We start from the raw sequence: 26,912 nt of genomic DNA on the forward strand, positions 1-26,912 counted from the left end.
AATAGTTTCAGAAGGAATGGTAGCAGCTCCTCCTTGTACCTCTGGTAGAATTCAACTGTGAATCCATCTGGTCCTGGACTTTTTTTGGTTGGTAAGCTATTAATTATTGCCTCAATTTCAGAGCCTGTTATTGGTCTATTCAGAGATTCAACTTCTTCCTGGTTTAGTCTTGGGAGAGTGTATGTGTCGAGGAATTTATCCATTTCTTCTAGATTTTCTAGTTTATTTGCATAGAGGTGTTTATAGTATTCTCTAATGGTAGTTTGTATTTCTGTGGGATTGGTGGTGATATCCCCTTTATAATTTTTTATTGCGTCTATTTGATTCTTCTCTCTTTTCTTCTTTATTAGTCTTGCTAGTGGTCTATCAATTTTGTTGATCTTTTCAAAACACCAGCTCCTGGAGAGGTTGTGGAGAAATAGGAACACTTTTACACTGTTGCTGGGACTGTAAACTAGTTCAACCATTGTGGAAGTCAGTGTGGCGATTCTTCAGGGATCTAGAACTAGAAATACCATTTGACTCAGCAATTCCATTACTGGGTATATACCCAAAGGATTATAAATCATGCTGCTATAAAGACACATGCACACGTATGTTTATTGAGGCACTATTCACAATAGCAAAGACTTGGAACCAACCCAAATGTCCAACAATGACAGACTGGATTAAGACAATGTGGCACATATACACCATGGAATACTATGCAGCCATAAAAAAAGGATGAGTTCATGTCCTTTGTAGGGACATGGATGAAGCTGGAAACCATCATTCTCAGCAAACTATCACAAGGACAAAAAACCAAACACCACATGTTCTCAGTCATAGGTGAGAATTGAACAATGAGAACACATGGACACAGGAAGGGGGAACATCATACACCAGGGACTGTTGTTGGGTGGGGGGAGGGGGGAGGGATAGCATCAGGAGATACACCTAATGCTAAATGATGAGTTAATGGGTGCAGCACACCAACATGGCACATGTATACATATGTAACAAACCTGCACGTTGTACACATGTACCCTAAAACTTAAAGTATAATAATAATAAAAAGCTTCCTTTCAAAAAAAAAGTTACCTCTTATATTCTGTAAACTGAGAAATAAAACAATCATGTATATTTGAATTGCATATAATGTAAAAGTGTCTAAGATTTGGCAAAGCTGTCTTCAGAATAAAATACTGCTTTGGTGATTTAGACACAGCTTTTCTCTCATTCCCCCAGTTTTTAGCTATGTTCTCATAACCAATGAATTATAGATAAGTGAGGAGTTGTTGCCTAGCACAATACTAAATGAATACTTCACACATTTCAAATATTTCTTTTAGCTCGTTGACTAATTCAGCCTAGCAACTTTTGAGGGGAAACAATAAATGACTGTAGGAAAATATATTAAGCTCTGTTACGGGAGAACTTGGCCAGCACAGTTAATATTTGTTTATAATTGATCTTTGCATTCCTCATGTAAAATGTTTTCAGAGGACACAATACAAAAAAGCCAATATGTTATGTGAGAGGGTTCACAATATCTAACATGAAAACTCTGTCTCCTGAAAAAGAAATCTTCTAGCTTTCTGTAAATAAATAGTCTGTAAGCATCCTTCTCTCTCTCTCTCTCTCTCTCTCTCTCTCTCTCTCTGGTCTGTAAATTCACTGACACTTTTTATAAGGCTTCATTCTGTCAAGGTGTCCCTTTGCCATTCCACACACTTTTGCCCATCTCTAAATCTTTATTTAATTTTTTCTCTAGTGGTGTCCTTTATCTACTAAGATAACTAACTCCTTTGATCTCCAGGCATCTCAGATGAAGGGCTTAAGGAAAACTGGAGTGGAGCGGGGAGGGCAGGGAGGACAGGAAAGTCCTATTCTTTGGAGGACTTTATTTTATTCTACTCCTTATGCATGTAAGGAAGAAAAAAATAAGATCCTGCAACATCTTGCTGCCTTTCTTTTTCTTCCCTTCCTCCACTAGCTGTGTTTTTATGTACTTCCTAGAGTAAAGGAAAATAATACACAGTAGAACAATTCTTTTGTTTCACAACTAATCTCCAGTTCAAGTGTTTCAGATTACCACTAAATAGATGTCGGACTCATTTCAGAAATTGTTTCTGAGTGCACATTGAGGTCTTAATGACACAATTGAATGGTGGTTTGGTTTTGTCTTTCTTAAGGTCATTCTCCTTAGCTACTCAAGAAAGCTTCTTTATCTTGCCTACACATGAAAGTTAGAGAAATACCAACTTTTACTTCATCAGACTTAGTCCATGTATTGATTATTATCTACTTTATGGCAGAGACTATTTCAGTTGTCTCTATTTAAATTTTATCTACATATTATAGTTCAGTAAAATGATGACTCTGCCAGGAACTTAAAAATCTGAGCTTAAAAATCAAGCTTTTCACTTCCTCCCAGACGGGGTGACGGCCGGGCAGAGGCACTCCTCACCTCCCAGACGGGGCGGCTGGGCAGAGGCGCTCCTCACCTCCCAGACGGAGTGGCCAGGCAGAGGCGCTCCTCACTTCCCATATGGGGTGGCGGCCGGGCAGAGGCGCTCCTCACTTCCCAGATGGGGCAGCCGGGCAGAGGCTCTCCTCACTTCCTCCCAGACGGGGTGGCGGCCAGGCAGAGGCACTCCTCACCTCCCAGACGGGGCGGCCGGGCAGAGGTGCTCCTCATCTCCCAGACGGGGCAGCCGGGCAGAGGTGCTCCTCACTTCCTCCCAGACGGGGTGACGGCCGGGCAGAGGCGCTCCTCACCTCCCAGACGGAGTGGTCAGGCAGAGGCGCTCCTCACTTCCCAGACGGGGTGGCCGGACAGAGGCGTTCCTCACTTCCCAGACGGGGTGGCCAGGCAGAGGCACTCCTCACCTCCCAGACGGGGCGGCCGGGCAGAGGCGCTCCTCACTTCCCATAGGGGGTGGCAGCCGGGCAGAGGTGCTCCTCACTTCCCAGATGGGGCAGCTGGGCAGAGGTGCTCCTCACTTCCTCCCAGACGGGGTGGCGGCCAGGCAGAGGGAGCACCTCTGCCCGGCTGCCCCGTCTGGGAGACGAGGAGCACCTCTGCCCGGCCGCCCCGTCTGGGAGGTGAGGAGTGCCTCTGCCCGGCCGCCACCCCGTCTGGGAGGAAGTGAGGAGCACCTCTGCCCGGCCGCCCCCTCTGGGAAGTGAGGAGCGCCTCTGCCTGGCCGCCACCCCGTCTGGGAGGAAGTGAGGAGCGCCTCTGTCTGGCTGCCCCATCTGGGAAGTGAGGAGCACCTCTGCCCAGCCGCCGCACCGTCTGGGAAGTGAGGAGCGCCTCTGCCCGGCCGCCCCGTCTAGGAGGTGAGGAGCGCCTCTGCCCGGCCGCCCAGTCTGGGAAGTGAGGAGCGCCTCTGCCCTGCCGCCCCGTCTGGGAGGTGAGGAGCGCCTCTGCCCCGCCGCTCCGTCTGGGAGGAAGTGAGGAGCGTCTCTGCCCGGCCGCCCCGTCTGGGAAGTGAGGAGCGCCTCTGCCCGGCCGCCCCCTCTGGGAAGTGAGGAGCGCCTCTGCCCGACTGCCACCCGGTCTGGGAGGAAGTGAGGAGCGCCTCTGCCCGGCTGCCACCCGGTGTGGGAGGAAGTGAGGAGCGCCTCTGCCAGGCCGCCCCGTCTGGGAGGAGAGGAGCGCCTCTGCCCGGCCGCCCCGTCTGGGAGGTGAGGAGCGCCTCTGCCCGGCCACCACCCGGTCTGGGAGGAAGCGAGGAGCGCCTCTGCCCGGGCGGCCCCGTCTGGGAAGCGAGGAGCGCCTCTGCCCGGGCGGCCCCGTCTGGGAAGTGAGGAGCGCCTCTGCCCGGCCGCCCCGTCTGGGAAGCGAGGAGCGCCTCTGCCCGGCCGCCCTGTCTGGGAGGTGTACCCAACAACTCCGAAGAGACAGCGACCATCGGGAGCGGGCCATGAGGACGATGGCGGTTTTGTTGAAAGGAAAGAGGGGGAAGTGTGGGGAAAGGAAGGAGAGATCAGATTGTTGCTGTGTCTGTGTAGAAAGAGGTGGGCATAGGAGACTCCATTTTGTTCTGACTAGGAGAAATTCTTCTGCCTTGGGATGCTGTTGATCTATGGCCTTTCCCCCAGCCCCATGCTCTCTGAAACATATGCTGTGTCAACTCAGGGTTAAATGGATTAAGGGTGGTGCAAGATGTGCTTTGTTAAACAGATGCTTGAAGGCAGCATGCTCTTTAAGAGTCATCACCACTCCCTAATCTCAAGTACCCAGGGGCACAAACACTGCAGAAGGCCGCAGGGACCTCTGCCTAGGGAAACCAGAGACCTTTGTTCATGTGTTTATCTCCTGACCTTCTCTCCACTATTATCCTATGACCCTGCCATATCCCCCTCTCCGAGAAACTCCCAAGAATCATCAATAAATACTTCATAAATTAAAAAAATAATAATAAAAAATAAAAATAAAAATAAATAAAAATTCAAAAAAAAAAATCAAGCTTTTATGACTTGCTGGCGGTGTGACATCCTGATAATTAATCCTTCTGAGTTTCATTTATTGCATCTGTATTTACAAGGAAATATTCTAATTTTCTTTACATCAGTAGTGTTATAGATTAAACAGCTTGGGCTATTTAAAACCCATTCATATCACTCTTGCCTGACATTTGTATATTTCAACATCCATATCTATGATGAAGGAGAATAATTGTACTTCCCTCATAGAGTTGTTATGAGGATAACATAACATTAAAGCACTGCCTGACACACAGTAGGCATTCAATAAATGTTACCTACTGGTATCATTGTCATGTTATTCAATTAGTTCAGAGGTTTCTTGCAGGTTTCCAAAAAAACCACAAAATTTATATTTCTTATTATCTTATGTTTAAAAGCATATCAGCATATCAGTGTAGAACAAACCTTTTAATTAGAAAACACTGACTTATTTCAACAATTGATCTTCTTTCATTTTTATAATTTAATTTCTGAGATATATGCGCAGAACTTGCAGGTTTGTTACATAGGTATACAAGTGCCAGGGTGGTTTGCTGCACCCAGCAACCCGTCATCTACGTTAGGTATTTCTCCTAATGCTATCCCTCCCCTAGCCCCCACCCGCTGACAGGCCCTGGTGTATGATGTTCCCCTTCCTGTGACCATGTGTTCTTATTGTTCAACTCTCACTTATGAGTGGGAACATGCAGTGTTTGGTTTTCTGTTCTTGTGTTAGTTTGCTGAGAATGATGGTTCCCAGCTGCATCCACGTCCCTGCAAAGGACTTGAACTCATTCGTTTTTATGGCTGCATAGTATTCCATGGTGTATATGTGCCACATTTTCTTTATCCAGTCTATCATTGTTGGACATTTGTGTTGGTTGCAAGTCTTTGCTATCGTGAACAGTGCCACAATAAACATAGGTGTGCATGTGTCTTTATAGTAGAATGATTTGTAATCCTTTGGGTATATAAGAGTTGATCTTTAAATAAGAGGCTTAAGGCAATACAATGGACTGTATCCTTGTATAAATTTTCTATGGTTGTTGAAAGAAATAAGCACACCTTTTAGCGATTAAAAAAAGACACATGATTTGATAGCTTAACAGGGTGACTACAGTCAACAATAATTTAAGCAACAGCAGGTCAAGTCCCTCTCATGCCAGTCTTGTCTCTTCTTCTACCACATCTCTCTGAGGTAATCTTCTGCTTCTTTCTTCTACTTTTAAGAATTTACAGGATTAGATTTTGTCCATGTCATAATCCAGGATAATCTCTCATCTCTAGTCCCATAGCTTTAGTCATATCTGCAATTTTCTTTTGCTTTGAAGGTAACATACTTACAGATTCCAGGGATTAGGGTTTGGACTCCTTGCATGGGGCTGGGGCATGATTCTGCCTGTCACAGTCCTTTTTTTCTTGCATAGTTTTATTTGCTTCTTCCAGTGTCCATGCCTGATGCTATCTCTATGTCATTTGTTCTCAATTCCAACTGTGCTCTAGATTCACCTGGAGAGGCATCTAAAAAATACCAGTGCCTAAACTCAACCAATTGCCCTAAACTCAGACCAATTATATCAGAAGTCTTGGGGGTGAAGATATTTGCTCTACTTTGGATCAAATATCATGATATATTAGTTATATTCCTGTTACAGCTTTTCTAATAAAATCTAAAATTATACAGCTCATGTATAAATTTGTCTGATTTGAGTGGTATACATTAGGGACACCAAAGCCTTGTTACCCATCATGTGTTTTGTGAATCAAAAACATCAGCAGCAAATGAGAGCTTGTTCAAAATTTAAATCTTGGGCCCCATATGAGAACTGAATTCTGATTCAAGAGGTCTCAGGTTGAGATACTGCATTTCATTCAACTTCTCAGTTATGACAATTCTGCTCATTTATGGACAACACGTTGAATAGCAAGGCTCCAGAGGGTTATAATTACATATATTACCAATGTCAATTTGCTCTGTCTTGAGTAGGTATCATTTGCTACATTTTATAGAAGAAAAAGCTGAAGCTTCATGTACTAGATTTTGTATTTGTTTGTTTGTTGTTCTGAGGCAGAGTCTCACTCTGTCACCCAGGCTAGAGTGCAGTGGCACAATCTCGGCTCTCTGCAACCTCTGCCTCCCAGGTTCAATTGATTCCCCTGCCTCAGCATCTGTAGAGCAACTGTGATTACAGGCATGAGCTACCATGCCTGGCTGATTTTTTGTATTTATTTAGTAGAGACAGGATGTCACCATGGTGGCCAGGCTGGTCTCGAACTCCTGACATCAGGTGATCCACCCACCTCAGCCTCCCAAAGTGCTGGGATTACAGGCATGAAGCACCACACCTGGCCAAATTTCTTGTTTTATGCTAAGTAGTAGCAAAAGCAGCATTCCAACCCTGACCAGTCCATCTTTCTTTCTCTATCTCATAGAACCTAGCTGAATTGAATGGTGAACATGTTTATCAGCCAGTATTTATCAATCACCAATTGTCTCATTCCGACTTTGAGAGAAAACTCAAGATGTGGTATCTGTAACTTGAGAATTGGCTGTTGCTATTAAACACATCTGTAAGGTTAAATTACCAGTTATGGTATTGAAAAAGCTAACATTATCTAGAAAAACTAAAGAGACTAGTTTATTTTTTTTTTCTCCTCTAAATGTAGTATTTTTTTTTCAGCCACTTTAAGAAAAGTGTCAGGAATAATGAAATGATGAATAAATTCGGTTTTTAATTCTCAGCATTTTATATTCTTTCTCTGTTTGATCTGAAGTGTTACTGAGAGCAATGAGAAATGTGATTTCTTTTTTTTTATAACCCCATCTGGAGACATCCAGCTGAGATTACAATTTTCTAAGGCTAGAGGTAGATATTATCAATTACCAGCTGCTTCTTAGCTAGATAATTTGAGTAGCTTTTAATGTCTTTAAATGCCAAATGATTGAAGATTAGTACTAATTATATGTAACATATTAAGCTACTGTAGCTCTCTAATGTTAATAGTGACTAGCAGCATTTTTTGAATTAGACCAATATTTAGCACCTCATTGAATAAGTGTTTCATGTCTCACCAGTAAGTTAAAAATTTGACTTCCACATTATATAAGTCTCTTCATGAAATTGACAAATGAATGAGGGAGCTAAAATATTCACTTATTATTAAAAGACTGCAGATTTTCTATTGTGAAACCAAACTAAAAATTAAAACAGCTATTATTTGTGAAATGTTGGTGTTTAAAATTTATAAATTTAGGAGTTCAGGAATGACTTTCAAATTTAATTAGAAAGATAAAAGAGAGCCTTTTAGATTTTGGAAACTGCCAGGCCAAAGTCAGAACTAATAACAAGACTTTCTGCAAACTCAGCATGTTTTAGCTAGGGTGGATGGGTCAAATGAGCTGGGCTATGTTGGATGCTATAACCCTGGCTGGGTGCCTAACGTGAACCAGCATTGTCCTGTGCACTTTATATAGATAATCTCATTTAATTTTCACAATATACTTTCATATCAGTTTTGTTTCAAAAGAATGGGAACTGAAGCTCATAAAAGGATTAAAACAGCTCGTTTGGTGACCTTAGGAAAAAACCCCTGGATGTATAAAGGCAAAGTCCATTTATTTTTATTAAACCATAGTACTTTCCTAAAAGATGAGGAGAAGCTATGCTTTAAAAGTTGATTCCAGTAAATTTCAAAGACTATTTAAGATATAATATTTATTTTTCTATTAAAATACTTTTATTTAGTGCCTATGTCAGGCATTGTGCTAAAATTGTTGGAGGAAGAGGGGTTAGCAGTAAATTCTAGAACTAGTTTTTGAACTGAAGCCATTTGTCCCCAGAGTCCTAGCTTTTAACCACTGTACTATACTGCCTGCAAACTGGCACTAGAGATAGTAAAAATGTCCTCACTGACTTAATACCCCTTATGTTTTGCAGACAAAAAAAAAAGAGAGAGAGAGAGAGAATATGTGAGAACTTGGCATTGGAGATTGGAGTCTGGGTCACTATATTCCAATTTAAAGAAGTGTTCTAAACTTTTCTGAAGAGTAGGGGCTGCCATATTTGCCTCAATAAAAATAGGCTCAATAATTTGCACGGGTAGATGGTAATGTGTTCCAGTAATATTTCCCAGTAGAAAAAGCCGGAAGAGAAGAGCGTATTAAGAATAACTCACAAGAAAAAGCAGTTTACAAAAATCTAGGGCATGATTTCTTGATTAGACCCCTGAGATTTTTAGAATGATACATGGCTGTCTAAAATAAGTTGGACTATTAGAGGCCAGTCAGAACAATGAGAGATTTTTTTCTTACAATTTGGTTATCAGTTTTTGTTTTGTTTTGTTTTGTTTTGTTTTTTACTATTACAGCATCAACAGGGAGTCAGGGAGTGCAGTGGCGCGATCTCTACTCACCGCAAGCTCCGCCTCCCAAGTTCACGCCATTCTCCTTCCTCAGCCTCCTGAGTAGCTGAGACTACAGGCGCCCACAGCCATGCCCGGCTAATTTTTTTGTATTTTTAGTAGAGACGGGGTTTCACCATGTTAGCCAGGATGGTCTCGATCTCCTGACCTCATGATCCACCTGCCTCGGCCTCCCAAAGTGCTGGGATTCCTTTACTTTTTAAATTATGAATTTCCTTTTGTTATTATACTTTAAGTATTGGGGTATATGTACAGAATGTACGGGTTTGTTACATAGGTATATACGTGCCATGGTGGTTTGCTGCACTCATCAACCCGTCATCTACATTAGGAATTTCTCCTAATGCTATCCCTCCCCAGCACCCCCACCTGCCGGCAAGCCTCAGTTTGTGATGTTCCCCTCCCTGTCTCAATGTATTCTCATTGTTCAACTCCCACTTATGAGTGAGAACACGCGACGTCTGGTTTTCTGTTCTTGTATTAGTTTTCTGTGAATGATGTTCCCAGCGTCATTCATGACCCTGCAAAGGACATGAACTCATCCTATTTTATGGCTGCATAGTACTCCATGGTGCATATGTGCCATATTTTCTTTATCTAGTCTATCATTGATGGGCATTTGGGTTGGTTCCAAGACTTTGCTATTGTGAACAGTGCTGCAATAAACATATGTGTGCATGTGTGTTTATTGTACAATGATTTATAATCCTTTGGGTATATACCCGGTAATGGAATTGCTGGGTCAAATGGTATTTCTAGTTCTAGATCCTTGAGGAATCGCCACTCTGTCTTCCACAATGGTTGAACTGATTTACACTCCTATCAACATTGTAAAAGCATTCCTACTTCTCCACATCCTCTCCAGCACCTGTTGTTTCCTGACTTTTTAATGATCACCATTCTAACTGCCATGAGGTGGTATCTCCCTGTGGTTTTGATTTGCATTTCTCTAATGACCAGTGATGATGAGCTTTTTTTCAATGTTTGTTGGCTGCATAAATGTCTTCTTTTGAGAAGTGTCTGTTCATATCCTTTGCCGACTTTTTCAAGGAATGTGAAGGACCTCTTCAAGGAGAACTACAAACCACTGCTCAAGGAAATAACACAGGACACAAATAAATGGAAAAACATTCTATGCTCATGGATAGGAAGAATCAATGTCATCAAAATGGCCATACTGCCCAAAGTAATTTATAGATTCAATGCTATCCCGATCAAGCTACCATTGGCTTTCTTCACAGAACTGGAAAAAACGACTTTAAATTTCATATGTAACCAAAAAAGAACCTGCATAGCCAAGATAATAGTAAGCAAAAAGAACAAAGCTAGAGGCATCACGCTACCTGACTTCAGACTATACTACAAGGCTACAGTAACAAAAACAGAATGGTACTCTTACCAAACCAGATATATAGGCCAATGGAACAGAACAGAGGCCTCAGAAATAATGCCACACATCTGCAACTATTTGATCTTTGACAACCCTGACAAAAACAAGCAATAGTGAAAAAATTTCCTATTTAATAAATGGCGTTGGGAAAACTGGATAGCCATACGCAGAAAGCTGAAACTGGATTCCTTCCTTACACCTTACACAAAAATCAACTCAAGATGGATTAAAGACTTAAATGTAAGGCTTAAAACCATAAAAACCCTAGAAGAAAACCTAGGCAATACCATTCAGGACATATTCCATTCAGGACATAGGCATGGGCAAAGACTTAATGACTAAAACAGCAAAGAAATGGCAACAAAAGCCGAAATAGACAAATGGGATCTGATTAAACTAAAGAGCTTCTGCACAGAAAAAAAAACTATCATCAGAGTGAACAGGTAACCTACAGAATGGGAGAAAATGTTTGCACTCTGTCTATCTGACAAAGGGCTAATATCCAGAATCTACAAAGAACTTAAACACATTTACAAGATAAATTATGGATTTCTAATATAAATATAGATATAGATCTTTTTTTTGAGACAGTGTCTCACTCTGTCACCCAGTCTGGAGTGCAGTGGTGCAATCTCAGCTCACTCCATCTCTCAGGTTCAAGCGATTCTCCTGCTTTAGCCTCCCAAGTAGCTGGGACTACAGGTGCATACTGCCACACCTGGCTAATATGTATATTTTAATAAGCAATTAAAATCTATACAGCACATCTTATCTTTGACTTTAATCCTATAAAAATGTTTATATTGTTATAGAAGTGTTTTGGTCCAAGAAATATACGTAGTACTTAAGGTAGCTAATATTCAAATTTCACGTTTGTCTAGATGAAGAGTATAGAAACTGCAGGTCTAAAACTGTATCTCCCTAAGAATTATGTATGCGAAGATTAAATAGTTCTTTAACCTAAAATTCCTTTCTTTTGATCTATGTATGGGTTACAGGTAAACAGCAAATCTAAGCCAATATATTAAAGAAGATAATAATTGAAAGAAATGAAATTCGTTTTTTCATGTATACACTGCTAAATCAAAAAGAAAAGCAATAATAATTTTTGATTGGCTGCTGATGGAACACAAATCCTGTCCTTTTCTGTAAACATTGTACCTGTACACTTTTTACCTTTGGAAACATTGGTTTTATTCCTATCTATTCTGCAGAGTCATTCGGTAGACTGTAGAGAGCAATTGAATTTTCTGGTGAATGACCAAAGTCAATCTCTCTGTTTTGCCTGTTAACAAATTAGTTAACAAATTAACAAACCACCATTCTTCCCCACTGTAGAAACTGTACACAGCTCAACTTTCCACAGGAATGGATTTCCCAGAGTTTCTAGGTTCTAGGATGTTAGTTTTCTCCCAAGGTCTTCCTAAATTATCCAGCATATAACCTCAGACTGCTTAGTGCCAGAATCCAAAATGTTTATTCTCCCACATGAGACCACATTCATTCTTGACCCAAATAAAAGGGAGAACAGGGAGGTGAGGTCCCTCTAAAGAAGCACAGCCCCACAATTTCCAAAAGGCAGGATATTTGTGGCCAGTTGACTCTCCTACCTATAATTTCCAGTCTATATCAAACATTTCTCTTCATGTTTGCTCAAGACTTTTGCTCAACAATGATGGCAGTTAGGACTCAGAGTTCATACTCTTTTAGATCATTTATGCAAAATTTAAATGAAAACTGAGAAGTGTACATTTAGATTCTATCAATTTTTTTTTTTGGTTGTTATTTTGTTTTTGTACACCAGAACCAGGAATGTTCTAATGTGCAAATACTTGGCCTAAGGAAAGATACAAAAGTATAATATGTATAAATATTTAAAATTTTAAAATATGGCCAAAAACTTTTCAATAAAAAATATATTCTTTATTGCTACTTAGATAGATATACCTTTATGATGACATGGAAAGCCAGTCCCAATTGATAATTTTTCTCACTCATTTGAGTCAAGGTAGCTAAATGGCAATGGGATGAGGATGCACTCCTGTCTTTATGCTGACCTTTTCTCCCTAAATCTGACTTAATCTCATGCTGCAGAAGATTGGTTACTCTGGGAAGGATGTTGACTAATTTAAGGAGGCTCTCTTAAACTAAAGCAGACCCCAAAGGCAATGACAGCTAGATACTATTTCTGAACCACATTTTCTATAGCTGGTTAGTAAGTTATTCCTTGAAGGGAAATTTAAGGCTATGCATCTTCATATCTACCATAGTGGCCAAGCCCAAAATATGTTTCTCCTTCTGATAAGACCACACATATTCTGGCTGCATTCTTAAGGAAAACAATGAGCAAGGAACCATTTCTGGAATCCTGACACATGGTGTGGACAGCTGTACTATAGCCAAAGTACATTGCTCTGAAGTCTGCCAAGTAAGAGAAAACTCATATAATCTTTAATTATATGAGTTAAAACCTAAATCAAGTGATGCTACTGGTGTTCCTCTCAAGTTTTTTGCTTAATCGTTACACCCAACATGGGGCACACATTGTTTCAGTGTATGGAAGGAAGTTTCAACTGCAGTATCTGGAGGTGGGGCACTTTCATCCACGGGAACAAGGGTAGTTCACTAGAGAGCCTATGAGAGGTGGATGCTTTGTCTTCCAGCAAGCCAGGAGAAAAAGAAGATGATATGCAAAGAAAAGGTCCATAGTGTCTGGAGTCCTCTGGCATAATATAGCTTCAGGAAATAGTAGGCTGACATGGAGTCTGGACAGAATCTTAAAATTTATTAATTGCTAGTAGGAGGCTGGGTCTGCTGCAGGTGATACTACCTAGTTAGACTAGTAGAAGCTGATGTTTGGTGTGATGCATATTAGAAGTTAGACAACTATTTAAAAATCTGATGGTCAGTAATAAGTAACAAGCTAGGAAACATTATTTTAAAGGGGGAACACTACTAGAAACTGTGTGTGCAGAGAAAGGGGGATACCCAAAGGATTAGCTAAAAGGCAACATGGGAGCATTTAGTACACTGGGTATGAAAGCCCCATTGGTTGCATTCTCCTTCTGAGATGCTCTTCAACTGCTTTCTAGCAAGCCAGCTTCTAGAGCCTCCAGATGTCTTGGAGAGGGAATCAAGGGGGTGGGAAATGGGAAAAATGGGGAAAAAGGGGGGGAAAAATGGCAGTGCATCCATAACATCTTGAAACATCACTGTATAAAAGGTAACATAGAATACTAATTTTCCAATGTGAGACTTTTTGCATGTAAAGAAGACTGAGTGGATGCAACTTGAGGTTATTATGTTAAGTGGAGTAAGTCAGGTCCAGAAGACAAATATCACATGTTTTTACTAATAAATTGAACTCATGGAGATAGAAAGTTGAATGGTGGTTACGAGTCTGAGAAGGGTAATTGGAGGATGAAGAGGTGTTGGCTAATGAGTACAAAAATGCAGTTAGATGAGAGGAATAAATCCAGTGTTCCATAGCACAACAGGGCAACTTTAGTTAACAATAATTGTATATTTCAAAATAACTAAAAGTAAAATTGGAATGTTTCTAACACAAATAAATTATAAGTGCTTGAGGTGATAAATACCCCAATTACCTTGATTTGATCATTACACATTGCATGCTTGTATCAAAATATCACATGTACTCCATAAATATGTACAATTATTTATATTCATAATAATTAAATATTAAACAAAAAAGACTGAGTTTGGAATTATGTATTCTGCCTTTCCCCTCCAGCAGAATTCCCAAAGCCAATATCAGGTTCTTTTTTCCTCAGCTCAGCAGATCTGTTACAGTGACAAAGCCTCTTGGAGGCTTATCAAAAGGAAGAGAAATAAGAATCAGGAGTCTCCCTGGTAGGGCAGAGCTCTAGGTTACAACAACTGCATATGGGCCTCAGCATCATGCTTTGTATGATGCTGAGTGATCTGGGAATGTATGCATCTGCTGACAATTCTGCTCAGGAGTTTCAGCCTCTACCATGTGCTGATGCTATTATTTGCCCCACATTGTTTGTTTAATAAATTTGTTATGGGCTTATGAATATTTTAAAGTATACACATTTCCAAAATTAATGTCTATATAAGGCACACTTTAATGTTAAAATTATCAATGCAACTTGTAATGCATGTCCTAATTCTGCACAATCACTAAAACCTTAAATAATATAAGCCTTCCGATATGGTTTGGCTGTGTCCACAGCCAAATCTCATCTTGAATTGTAGCTCCCATAATCCCCACGTGTCATGGGATGAACTCAGTGAGAGGTAATTAAATCATGGGGGTGGGTTGTTTCCATGATAGTGAATAAGTCTCATGCAAACTGATAGTTTTATAAAGGGTAGTGTCCCCACACACATTCTCTTGCCTGCTGTCATGTAAGACGTGCCTTTGCTCCTCCTTCGCCTCTGCCATAATTATGAGGCCTCCCCAGCCATGTGGAAGTGTGAGTCCATTAAACCTCGTTCTCTTTATAAATTACCCAGTTTCAGGTATTTCTTTTTTTAATTTTGTTTATTTGTTTTTATTTATTATTATTATTTTTGAGACAGAGTCTTGCTCTGTCACCCAGGCTGGAGTGCAGTGGCACTTTCTCGGCTCACTGCAACCTCCATCTCCCAGGATGGTATTTCTTCATGGCAATATGAGAATGGACTAATACACCTTCTCTTATAGCAATGGCTTCCAAGCTACGTATTTTGGAGACCTAGCAGTTTATGGTGCCATTCTTGACCCCAAATATGAAAGAATGACATTACTTTCCATATTTGGCAGAGTAATTCTGTCCAGCTACAAGCCTTATTTTATGTCAAAAAGATACAAGAATGGCATGACAAAGGATATAATTGAAAATCTCACCATTCATCTTCTGTTCCTGGGTAGGAAGTTAAAGTAACATCAGTGGGCAGCACAGAAGCCATATCCTAGGCAATCCAAATAAGACTTTATTGGATTTGATATCTTCCCCTTGCCATGAGGGTCTTACAATACCTGGGAACAATGTTTATTATCATGTAAGACCATAAATTAAGAACTAATGACTGAATTCTTATTGACTCATATTTAAGGAGCTTCTCATATGCTCTCGGGTCACAGGACCCAAGGATTTTCTAATTGTGTATGCTTACAGGTTCCCCATAGATAGGACCAGTTATGACCCAGAACAATGTCCTAGAATCAGCCAGGATATCCTCTTTTGTGAGTGTTTCCCTTTGGGCTTGCATATCATTTAAATGAAAATGTCTATGGTTAATAATTATTCAAAACCATTTTTTATTTTGCATTTTTTCAATTCACAAATCAGTGGCCTAATTGTAGTTATAAATATCCACAAATTATAAAGGACTAAATTGGCCTTTGGATCTTCCCTTCAGTCTTTCACTGTTTGCTAACACCTTGCATATGTATCTCATTTTTATGCTTGTCACTGGATTGGTTCACCAGTTGGAAGACCTTCAAGCTATTTAAATACTATGTCCATCAAGTATTTGAGATCTCAAATGTCCTTCCCTTGAATCATTTCCTGAGAGTCTTACTTTGCAATACCTATCCAAAGTAGACAATAATACACTAATCATTTCTAAATGATGAGCTAATGAGTTTATGATTCTTATAAAATAATGAAACACTAATTCTTAAGGAGTCATGGTGATGCTGAGCCACCAGGTGAGGCCTCTTTGGAGGGCAGTAAGAAGGGAAAGTCAACATTTTTTTCTTTCTTAAAAACGTGTCCCCAAAACAAGTGTCTACCACTAATTGTATACACACTTCTACTCCCATCAACATTGTTTGAGGATGCCTGTGGCTTCATGTTTTTGAAAACACAGCCTATTTCCAAACTTAAGCTATATTCCTTCATCACCCCCCCAACACACCTTTTTGTTTGTTTGTTTGTTTTTTGTTTTTGAGACAGAGTCTCACTCTGTTACCCACGCTGGTGTGCAGTGGCATGATCTCAGCTCACTGCAACCTCTGCCTTCCGAGTTCAAGTGATTCTACTGCCTCAGCCTCTGGAGCAGCTGGGATTACAGGCATGTGCCACCACGCACTGCTAATTTCTGTATTTTTAATAGACACAGGGTTTCACCATGTTGGCCAGGCTGGTCTTGAACTCTTGAGCTGAAGTGATCCACCTGCCCTGGCCTCCCAAAATGCTGGGATTACAGGCTTGAGTCACTGCACTTGGCTGCATATACATTTTTGATTGACCTAAACTGTATTTTTCTTTTTTACAGACAAAGTTCCCCTGAATGTCAATAGGATGATCTTAAAATAAAAGAAACTGGATTATTCTAGCCTATTACAGCCTATTAAAACACTCCAAAAATTATCACAGTCTTTGTTATTTAAGCTTCAAATGCTCAAATAACTATTACCAAAAAGGCAAATTATGTACAAGGATAGTGCTGAAAGAAAGAGAAAAGGTTGCACTAATGACCACATACCAGCCAGAGATACAATCAGGTGCTATCCACAAAGAGTAGCAAATACAGCTAGTGATTTCTGAAGTGAAAAGTAAAGCTTTTGAGGTGAAGATTATTATGCACTGAAAATATCCCTTCTACAGAAGTTTCTTTTCTTTGCCTCTAGGAAGACAGAAAGAATCAGCTAAACATGAAGGCCAGTGCCTGTAGACAGCAGGTTATTTATGAGTGCCAATTATGGCCCCAGAGCAGTTAATTTGGATTCTCTCATGCAAAGATTAGAAAGTGAAGGAAATGTCTTTTATTTCAACTTTTTAAAAAGAGATCATAGCTGATCACAGCCTATAAGTTCCCAAACACTTGCAGAATTAAACCTGGGCATTACCTTGATGTTCCTTAAAGAAAATTGATATTTTATATGTAATTTTATTAGACTGATCCTAATTAAATCATGATGGCAACACTTTATGTCTGCTGATTTCCTAGATTCTTCCTTTAGAAGAAAAACAATCCCAGAGCATCATGGATCAATTAATGCATCTCTACTTACCTCAAGGAAAAAATGAATATTAAAAACTTTAGTATTTAATTGAATAAGCAGGATTCACTGTTTAAAAAATAGCTTCTGTTGTTTGTTGGCAACTTAAAACCTTACTATAGGTGATGTTGGGAGACTTAAAGAAACTTTCATTCAAACTTCTGGCTTTCATGATCATTAATAAGTGGAAAATAATAATTCAAAGAAAATAAAATGTATAAAAAAGGATGAATTTTATGATTAAATGAATTTTTTTACCCACCTTTGTCCTTGAAAGTATATCTGGGCCATTGTATGGTGATAGTAATCAATATCCAGTTAGGCCTAAAACTGGTTAAAACATGCTTTTATGCTTTGTTATGGAAAAAAGCAAAAAAGGTTCCATTTTTTATATATGACCCTACAGCATTACACTTTATAAGAAAGAGTCTTTCCCATTTTCAGCCTAAACAGCAATCTCTGCTTGCAGCTGTTCTATTTGAGTAACCTGATTAAAACTGAATGATAACTTTTTCCCAGTCTTTACTGTACTTATGATTGCTACAATAAATAGCCACAATCTTCTTTCTCCAGATAGGATATTTTTCCTGAAGAGGCTCAACATTCTTTTAACTCTTGGTTCTAAAGATGTTTCTTTTTCAGGCTGTTATGAAGATTGTTTGATCAAAGCATCTTTTTAAACCAATGCTCATCATTAAACTGGCCAAATAAACAGTGTATACCCATATTCTGAAAAGGGAAATTATTTCATTAATAGGCGTGAGAGAAAAATGTGTGAATAAGTGGGACACCAGGATGAAAATTGTCCCAGAAATATTTTTTAAGACTTTTATTCTTGGATATCTATTTAAGAGACAGTGTACCTGCAAAAATGTTGTACCTGGATAGTGTTTTTGTTGCTTATGGTAAATATTGAAGTGAAGTCAAGGCATCTGTTGTATAAGGTAAAAAAAAAAAAAAAAAAAAAAACAAAAAAAACAAAAAAAAACTACTACATCCTTAACTATGGGTCAAGCAGAATGTCAGGTTCTGAAATATGAAGACTACTAAAAGCAAAAGTCACTTTTAAACATATCTCAGAGTTGCAAAGGAATAAAAAGTCATCTAATCTACCCAGATATTATAATGTATTTTATGTGTTTCTGAGAGAAAATCATCAGCCTTTTCTTGAAAATGTTCACAAACAGAATTTCTTCCTACTCATAAAGTAGTGCAACAATTTTTAATCTTGGTCTTCCAACCTAACGTTTAGTCTCCTCAAAGATCCAAATTTTTTCTTTACAAAGCAGCTTCACCTTTATTAACTTATATTTCTAATATTTTCCCCACCTATAACAAGCGTTCTCTTTTAATGACTGCCACTAAACTTTCTAACACCTGTTTCCTGATTTCAATTATCACACCCATAACTGAGACATCTGTAATAGGTCCTCAAGTTCTTTCAGCAAATTGTAAATAGTATTACAACAGAGTAATATGATCGTTCAGGAAAAATGATGGGACTCTCCTGTAGAAAAGGGAGGTAAAGAAGTGGGGAGTACCATATAAGGAAATACGTAGTCTTCACTCAGTTTTTTGAAAGGTACTAACAAGATGCCTTGGTCTACAGGGTACAGATCGCTGAAAAGTGACTTTGAATAAGAACATGAAAGGCAAATAGAAATTGGTTGAATCTTGGTTTGCCACTTCTAAGTAATGTGACTTTGGGCAAAATACAATGTTTTTGAAGCTTATTTTCTTTATCTGTGAAATGGGGAAATTTTTTCTTCAAGCTGGTTGTAAAGAATAAGGAGTATTTTAATTTATTCTTTGCTATTGCATCTCAAGCACTATACTAGGAAATTTGTGTATTAAAAAATTAACATCACAATATCCATGTGGGTTTCAGTAACATATGTAAAGACCTTCACACTATGGCTGTTTGCAACAGGTATTTAATCTATGTTAATGGCTTATCTCATTCTCTTCATAGTAAAATTATAGAAAAATATATCTCACTGCTCAAGTATTCTGTCAATTTCCATTCTATATTTCCTATGAATTTTTTAGGTATAATAACTATAAGTAGATAATTATGATAAAAACACTCATCTATTTTCATTACAATAACAATTAGATACATGATTTAACATTAATTTTAATATGAGGAATTTAAAGAGGTCCCAAAGTTTTTTTTCTCACTTACTAATTTACTTAGCATTTTAGCTAGGTATATAATACCTCTAAATATAGAGACTTGAGGAATTTTATAACCAGAATACTTTCTAAAATATACATGCTCTCCTTTATCAAGGTCAATTTACAAAATCCTGAAAAACTACTTTAAAGTAAAATTTAACAAAAGATTCAAAGAACACTTCAAAATCATTGTTGAAAATGCAACTTTACTCAAGGTAAATTTGTGATATTTATGATCACATGTGCTTATAAGAGTTTACCCTTTTATCTAGAGTGTCTATCTAGCACGTTGTCTAGCAAATTGTCGTACTTAATGTATTTTTTTTAAAATTAGTATTTCCAATGTTGAAATTAAAAATAGTAAAACATGCTGTATTCATAGGCAAAAATAACTTTAGGTACACAATATATAGGTGGGTGAAATGTAAAATTATTTCCTGCTCAGTTCAAGAATGTTTGTAATGCATTAGGAAAAACCTTGGTTTTAAACAAAAGTGATTTTCAGTTTTTTAAAAAAGTATAAACATAAACCAAACTAATAAAGGGCTAATAATAGTCCTTTAGTTTCTGAATTTTTAGCATATTTCTTCTTTCATGTTAACGTTTGCAAGATGGAGTGAAGAATACTGAAAACACTGACTTCTATTATTGCAGAGCTAGAAAAAAAAGGTTGTTCCAAAGCCTTCAATGCCTATGTTCTTTCTGAAAACCACTTTGTATTATCTAGAAGCTTGATAGTCTTAGGACTTCCTATTGGCCTTTAACTTTACCATATTTCCCTCTTTACCACAACCGTTAAGTTTAGATGTAAATCCAGAGCCTGGAAACTTCTCTGACACTGTTGCATTTAATAAGATAATGCCTTCATTATCTCAACAAATACATTTAAGGAGAAGTGTTATGAGGCAAGCACTGTGTTGTGCATTGGAATATAAGTAAAGAAATGTAATGTCCAGTCTCAAGGGGCTCATGATCCACTGGAGTAGGGTGGCAAGTAAAAGCAACTACAATTCAGTGTCGTATTTGTTGTACATGTCATAGCAAGATTTCTGAGAAAGTAAAATCAAACAGTCTAGTGAGTGGTGTAGAGCATGTAAGAAGAAGGAATGTCATGTCATTTCTGAAATGTGTGTACATGTAAGCCAGGTAAACGGTAGTGTAATACGTGTAAGAAATAGGTAAGAGAGAGCTTAGTTTCTTCATGTAATTTGCAATGTCTATATGGCTAGAAACTAAGGAGTAAATTAGGAATGATTAGAAATAATGCAGGATACGTAAGCAATGTCAAAATCACGAAAGACTGCTTAGAGTGACCTGTTTTCTGAGTACAATAGGAAACCACTGCTAATTTTAAGCATCAGGGAGATGTCTCAGTAGACTTGGATTTTAGTATAATCCACCTGGGTGTTTGACAGGAAATGGATTAAAAGAGAGGAAGATTAGAGTCACGGATAATAATTAGGAAGCTTTTGTAATAACCCTGGTAAAAAATAAAGGTGGCCTTAACCTTAAAAAAAATTTGAGAGGATTCGGCAGTTAATTGCCAATGGTAATCAATACTCAATCACTAGGCAAACCAAACAATGGTACACTTTTCTACAAGAAGACAAAGTAAAATAGTTACAGTTTTTAATAAAATATGCATGGCTGCCCTATTACTGGTCAGACACAAACTCAAAAATTATTTTTATTTCTCATAATCATCCTGCAAAGTTATTGTTGGCTCTATCATTTAGAAAACAAAACAAAAACTGGGTCTCAACGATTAAGACTATTGCCTAAAGTTACACATCTCATAAGTGGCAGAGTTGTAACTCCAATCCGAATGTATCTGATTCCAAAGTTCACAATTTCCCCTATATCTTGTTCCATCTCCTCATTCTTAATTTAAATTTAACAATAAAATAGTATTGAAATATTCTTAACTTTAAATTCAACAATCAAGTAATATTGAAACTATTAGAAGAAGCTTTAACTGCTCCCAAATCTGTTCCATTAATAAATAATGGAATAATTATAATTATTTATATTTATTATATATTATAAAATAATAAATCTATTCCATTAATAATGATCAGATTAGTGGTAAATTAACTAGTGGATAGATTAATTATGAAGTCCTAGATTGAAAAATATTTTGAGTTTATCTGATTCATATGTCTGCTTATAAGGCACCTGCCAAGTACTGCCATTGCTACTTTTACTCAAAGTGCGTACCATGTAACACCAATATCCAAGTCATATGGGCTACTTGCCAAAGTGCAGATTTCTGAGTCCCGTGTCACTCTTAGCATATCAGTCATACCTTTGGAAACAGAAATGAAAATCACAATTCTAACAAGACCTCCAAATGATTTTCAACAAATGTTGAGAAACCTCATAATAGATCTAGAAGCATATATGTAGCCAAGTTTATCTGTTTGTACAAAAGAAAGGTGATATGCATAAAAATAATTTTACCATGACATTAGTAAAATTATATAAACAACTTTAGAATCACATATTACAAGTATAGAGGACTTTACTTTTCTGTTTAAAGGAGTTGGTAGGAAAAATGTAAGGCACATTAAAATAAGTTAAATGATGGAATGAAAACTTTGAGGAGCAGAACATTTTTCCAAAGGTCATCTTCCAAGGTTACTTCTATTGTTTTAAGAATGTGTGCCTACATTGAAAATCACTGAAAAACGATTTACTTTGAAGCCTAGCAGTAATTTAACCTCTTCTTTCAGATTAACATATTTCATTTATATTCATTTTTTCATTAAAAACAATTATTCCAAAATTACTAAGAAATTCTGAGTTTGATAGTGCATGCTTACACATGGGCTAATTGGGTTAAAACATTACAAAAATAGAATATGTAATAAAGGGTAAATAGACACTGAGGAAATCCAAAAGTTACCATTTTAGTAAACAATTTACTTCCAATTTCCCATGTAGGTATATAGCTGTGACCATTATGATATATTTGTACTTAATGTTTCAAAGTATTGATATTTATATCAGATCTTGCATAATAGCTTCTAGGTTTACTTTTCTATATGAAATTATGTGAAGAAAAAAATTAACATATAGTGCAGGCCTTTATGATCCTTTTAGTTGTATCTATGTCTGTCCTGCCCAATTCTTGCCTTGACTGAGCCCAAATGGAGGAATTTATTGCAAATAGTGGAGATCTTTTTGGTTTCTGTCATTGATGGTTTCTACTGATAGTTTTCTCTAAGCTTTTTCGCGGAACCTACCTTCACAATTTCCTTCAAAGTTTAATGAATTTGCTAGATGTTCCAGTAAAAAGTATATAGAACGAGCAGTATTCCCTACTCCTTTATAGGTATGGCCACCCAACTGAAAATGGGTAGGGAGCAGTATAGTAAGGAAAATAAACGCATGATGTCAGAGCATCAAGAAGCTCTTGTGATATTTTAAAATGTTAAATATACACCATATATTATATGAAATGAGAATATCTGAATCTTTTTTTTAAGGAAAGCTAGTTTGGAGGAAACTTGGGAATTCATTTGAAGCTGAGTCTTCCACCAAATACCTTAGAACTCTAAGGGCACTGGAGGTTTGCAGTCAGAGCTAGTACTTCTTTAAGAATATATTTGACAGAAATTGCAGAAGGATGAGTTGAGCACACGGAACTCTGTCAGTTATTTATTTTACATTTAGAAATCTACCTTCCAAGCAGACCAGCTTTTGAAAATATTTGTATCATAAATTTTCTCAAGTGTCCTATAGTTCCTTCTAGTAGTGATGCTTTCCAAAGTTATTTGTTGTTCAGAAATTTCACTGGTGCATTCTATTAGCAATAATTTACGTTTGCCAGTGAAACCTGAAGGGACAACTTGACACCTTGACATTTAATGCTGTGGTGAGGAGAAGTAAATTGGTGGTTTCATACTGCCTGTGCACTACAATAATTTATGCAGCTTTTGCACATATTGAACAATAACATTGAATCCATAAACAAAACTAAGAAACAATAGTTTGGAGGAACTCAGTCAATAACATGTATCTTATTGAGTTATTACCTTGCAACTAAAAATATATTATATTGCCAGATCTATTTCTATAGTTTCTTCCAGACTTTGGATAATCTGTGAGTAATTTCAGGGTGGATGTAAAAGAGCTGGTTTGACCATCTTCATGAGTATTTTCAATGTATTTAATTGTAGAGTCCGATTTTGCAAAGGCTTTGCATCTAAATTGCATACAAAGGTTAACCTGAGAGATTTTTGAATGTCTGTTTAAAATATGTCAGTCAATTCCATTATTGAGAAGTAATGAGATAAGACTCATCTCCCCCCGTTCAATGGATAGTTCCTCTATGTGAATATCATGCATAATATAAAAATTCAATAAGAATATATGCACTTTATCTCTAACTTAATTAAAAAGTATAGTCAGTAGTTATTATGACAAATTTATATTAGCAGAACTATGGATCTTCACCCATAGTGAGTTTATTAGTTTATTCCAACACACTTTTTTTCTCCACAACTTACTTTACTTGAAGCTTAAAAGGAAAAAAAGCTCAACATCACTGATCATTAGAGAAATGCAAATCAAAACCACAATGAGATATGATGTCACGACAGTCAGAATGGTGATTATTAAAAAGCCATGAAACAACAGATGCTAGTGAGTTTGTGGAGAAATAGGAACACTTTTACACTGTTGGTGGGAATGTAGATTAGTTCAACCATTGTTGAAGACGGTGTGGCAGTTCCTCAAAAATCTAGAACCAGAACCAGAAATACCATTTGAACCAGCAATCCCATTACTGGGTATATACTCAAAGGAATATAAATCATTCTGCTACAAAGATACATGCTTACATATGTTCATTGCAGCACTATCCACAATAGCAAAGACATGGAATCAAACCAAATGCTCATCAATGGTAGACTGGATAAAGAAATGTGGTACATATACACCATGGAATACTATGTAGCCATAAAAAGGAATGAGATAATGTCCTCTGCAGGGACATGGATGGAGCTGGAAGCCATTATCCTCAGCAAACTAATGCAGAAACAGAAAACCAAAAACGGCATGTTCTCACTTATAAATGGGAGCTGGACAATGAGAACACATGGACACAGGGAGGGGAACAACACACACTGGGGCCTGTCAGGGGTGGGGTGGAGGAGGGAGAGCATTAGGAAAAATAGCTGATGCATGCTGGGCTAATACCTAGGTAATGGGTTAATAGGTGCAGCAAACCACCATGGAACACGTTTACCTATGTAACAAACCTGCACATCCTGCACATGTACCCCAGAACTTAAACTCAAAAAAAAAAAAACCACAAAAACAAACCCTCAACTGACATTAATCTTTAAAGAATGCTAATGGTTTTTTTTGTTTGTTTTGTTTTTGTTCATCTGAAAAAGTTACAATTTCTGGTAAATTAAGAATGAGAAGTAGGTTCAAACCATTTTAAGAGTGCATTTAGCATTGTCAATTTTTCAAATGTTCTCCCATTTAATCCAATGTCCTCACTTGAAAACTGCATTCAAAAAGGTTTCCCAGAAAAAAAATTTTCCCAGTAAGTCTACTTGAATTAGTGAAAGTTCACAGGCGTATTAGTTGCTACCTGCTCATGAGAAACAATTCACTTAGCTTCATGGAAGAGCATGACACTACAGAAAAAAACATTTTAATGCATTAAAAGGCCAGGTGTACTCCTCAGAAGCTCTACAAGCTTGGTTTTGTAGAGACAAAAACAGCAGCATTCTTCATTTTAAACCTGACTCCAGTCACTGCCAGGGCTCTAACTGCAGCAGTATCTTTTTGCTAGCAAACGTCAAGGACAAGCTGAGGTCACTGAATAACACTTACAGTTCGGATGGTTTGAGATGCTGCTGAACAATGTAATACTGCCACATCCTTCCAATATCTTATTTTGTGAATCCTGATGTAACTTTGGAGGCATATTAGTTGGGAGATTTCATCCTTCACATTTTCTTTCAGTTCATGCTACATCTAAATATCTAACACCCATGAGGAAAACTTGCCCCAAAATTCAGAGGCTTGAGAACAGATTTCAAAGCCAACATCAGATAGGAGAGCGGACGGCAGAAAAGGGCTGCCATTATTTAATCATTACAACTGATTTTTTAATCATCATAGTTTTTTGAAATTTAAGCACCAGATTTTTAACTTAACTATTTTGGGAGTTTTGTATAATAGGAAAGAGAACACAATTAACAAAAAACATTGGATCATAAGTAGAATGACAACTCCTTCTTAATGCAAAAATAAAAAGATATGTGGCTCATAAATATTATATGTTGCATTAAGAGGAGATAGAATAGAGAGAGAGAAAAATGAAAGTAGAGTCTTTTATATAGGCAAGAGGACCTTTAGAAATAAATATCTAAACAGACCTTAGGGATACATGAATATATATATATGTGTGTATATATATATATATATATATATACATACATATATATATAGAAAATAACTTATATATGTTATTCTCAGAATTTATCAGGAGTTAACTGAAGATATTCTTCTACATGTTTTACATTAAAAGCCTACACTATTGCTTGTGTAAGGCTACTATATGATATTTGCACACATAAATTTCTTTTTTTTATTATACTTTAAGTTTTAGGGTACATGTGCACAATGTGCATGTTAATGAATAATGAGAACACATAAATTTCTAAGAAGCAAAAAGCACTGATTCCTCAAAGCTTGAAGTCAGAGACATCATTGACACCCTTTCTAGTAAGCACAAAAATCCTTAAAAATATTTTAGAGAGTCTGTAAATGAAAACAGAAGAATAAAAAATAGCTTTGGAATAAATCGTTAGATGTTTCTGTGCATGTGCTTGCATGCCCTTGTGCTGTGTGTGTGTGTGTGTGTGTGTGTGTGTGTGGAGAGAGAGAGAGTAAAAGGGAGAAAGAAGAGTAAAATTGAGAAAAAGAGAGAAAGGTGAAGATGAAGGGTGCGAGAGAGGGTAAAAAAGAAGAAAGTTTTGAATTAAGTTTCTTGGTGAAGGAAGTTCTTGAATAAGGGTGTCTGATCAAGGTGCTTGCCATAGACAGTATTTTATTGTATTGTTTTCTTTCATTTACTCAATTGCTTTCAAGTGGTATAATAAATTTTTCTACCTTAAAATGCAGATGGGGCCAATGAAGGGGCAGGTGGGAGAAAAACGTAAAGACTTTCTAGCCTATTTCCTGGAAAATTTGAGTGGCATGCTTGACAACAGCTATCATAATTATAGTCACCTTTCCTCAAATTGCTAGTAGGTACTGGGAGGGGGTCCCAGCTAGTATACACAGCAGTTGCAGTCTTCCAAACTGCTATACAAGAAAAGTACTCTTATTCCCATATTAGAAATGAGACTAATGCTCAAAAGGAAAAGTAGCTTTTCCAGGACACATGACAAATAAATGAGAATAAGGCTTTCAATTAAGTTCTTACTGCCTCTGCCAGTTGATTCAATCCACACAGCACTGGCA

The sequence above is a fragment of the Pongo pygmaeus genome, chromosome 13, assembly GCF_028885625.2.
Source record: "Pongo pygmaeus isolate AG05252 chromosome 13, NHGRI_mPonPyg2-v2.0_pri, whole genome shotgun sequence".
In the NCBI taxonomy this organism is placed as follows: Eukaryota; Metazoa; Chordata; class Mammalia; order Primates; family Hominidae; genus Pongo; species Pongo pygmaeus.